The following is a 2,520-nucleotide window of genomic DNA, read 5'->3' on the forward strand; positions in this document are numbered from 1 at the left end:
TGAGAACAGTACTAAGAGGAAACCACTGATCATGGAAAGAAGTGACTAGTGGAGTACCACAGGGTTCAGTGCTGGCACCAATCATGTTTTTAGTGTATATAAACGATATAAACAGTAACACTGGAAATGAGAGCTATCTGAATATGTTTGAAGATGATGCAAAAATACAAAGAAGAATTACTAACACAGACTCTTGTAAAGAGCTACAAGAAGAATTAAATAAACTTCATGAATGGAGTAGTACATGGCAAATGGAATTCAATGTGGACAAGTGTCATGTAATCAAGTTTGGTAAAAGTGGAAAAAGACCTGATTGGGATTATAAGTTAGGAAATAAAACCCTATACACATCAGAAAGAGAGAAAGACCTAGGTGTGATTATCAATAACAGACAATCTCCGGCTGACCACATCAGCGAGAAGGTACGGAACATGTATACACTGATTGCAAATATGAGAATAGCATTCACATACATAAATGAAGACATGCTTAAAAGGATAATAACATCATTCATTAGATCAACCCTGGAATATGCATTAGTAGTCTGGAATCCTCATCTCAAAAAGCACATAGACAAGATTGAAAAAGTTCAAAGGGCCGCTACAAGATGGATACCAAGCTTAACGGAGCTAAACTACGAAGAAAGACTAAATAAACTGAATCTACCAACACTACAGGTGAGAAGGAAAAGAGGTGACATGATAATGCTATATAAGTGCATATCAGGGAAGGAGAAAATAGACATAAATGATTACTTGACATATGGAGAAGCATCAGCAAGAGGACACTGCAAAAAACTGCATAAGAAGAGAGGTGATAAAGACGTAAGGAAATTCAGTTTCCCAAACAGAGCAATTGATCAATGGAATACTCTACCGAATGAAATAGTGTGTGCCAAAACAATTCACAAATTTAAGGATATGTACGATAAATATGGTTTAAGACACGGGACAGTACGAGCTTGACTCATTCCTGTAAAGATACAATTAGGTAAGAACAATTAGGTAAGGTAAGAACACACACACACACACACACCACAACCCAGCCAACCCCCCCCCCCCTCTCTCTCTCTGGTATAAGTCAGCCTCGTAGGTGTGTAATTTTGCAAGGAAAACGTGGAATAAACTGTAATGACCAATGAGGGAGTGGTGTTGGTGGCTGTGTATTGATGGTCTGATGATCTTTGATGGACGATTACCCCCAGTGTTTTTCCCTCCTCCCTTCCTCTTTCCGTTCTACTCTCTCCTTGTTTCCTTCTCTCAAAGTTTTCCCCTCCTCCCCATCACCCGCTACGTTTTCCCCTCCTTCCCTTCCTCTCTACCTTTCCCCTCCTCCTCTCCCCATCTACATTTCCCCTCCTCCCCTATTCCTTTGTTTTCCTCTCCTCCTATTTCCTTATGTATTTCCTCTCCTCCCCTTCCCTCCCCTCCCCATACAGGTTTGCCCTTCTTCTCTTTCTTTTATGTTCTTCCTTTCTGCCCCCCCTGCATTTTCTCCTCCCAATGTCTTATAATTTCCGCTCCTTTTTTTTTTTTTTTTTTTTACATTTACCCCTCCTTCCTTGCCCATCTACGTTTTCCTCTCCTCTTCTTCTCCTTACGTTCGATCCAACCGAATGTGTTGAAAATGGTATTATCATGAGGGTAGAACAGATAAACGACAAGGACGGTGAAACAAAAGATGTGCAGACAGTGGTATGGTGTAGGCTTACGGCAAAGACGGTGAGACAAAAGATATGTTTTTAGACACTCTTTTGATGTAGGCTTAGGACAGATGCAAGTCATAAACGGCAGAAGACAGTGAATGTCGATTGTGATATGGTGTAGGCTTTGGTTATTAGATTGCTGTGGACTGGCTTTAGTCTGTGAGCGTCCACCCCAAAAACCCAGTGTCAGTAACTGGTGCTCGAACTCACCCCAGAGCCTACCCTTCTCTCAAACGTGTGGTCAATGCTACACCATCAGAGCCACTCATACATTTTCCCACTTTCCCCCTACCTTCCCTCACCATTTTCCCACTTTCCCTCTACCTTCCCTCACCATCTTCCCTCCATCCCCACATATTCCAACACAATCCCCTCCCTCCCTCCCTGTACCTTCTTTCCTCTCCCTTCCCTGCTACACACTCTCCCTACCCCTTCATGTTCTCCCCTCACTCCCTGCACGCCATCTCTTTCCTCCCCAGTAACATTCTCTCACGCATTTCCCTCTCCTCACCTCCCTGCCATGCCTTTCCCCAACGCTCTTTCACGCTGCTACACCCCTCTTTAATTTTCCCCCCTCTCTCCCTTTGCACTCTTTCACCCCCTATGAACGTTATCCCCTCTCAACTTTCCTCTCCATACCACTACTATTATTACCTTTTTAATAAAATTTAAATTACCTCCATCCAATTGGGAATTATAATAAGATCAAAACCAACTTCATAATACAGTTCACCATTTGGAACTGTAATGTAACACTTACCCTCATAATAGGCTATAATCCGTTGGCCTCAAACACGCCAACGGCTGTGGCTGCC

Source organism: Coenobita brevimanus, chromosome 17 (assembly GCF_032717465.1).
Source record: "Coenobita brevimanus isolate Jiangsu-jjx chromosome 17, ASM3271746v2, whole genome shotgun sequence".
In the NCBI taxonomy this organism is placed as follows: domain Eukaryota; kingdom Metazoa; phylum Arthropoda; class Malacostraca; order Decapoda; family Coenobitidae; genus Coenobita; species Coenobita brevimanus.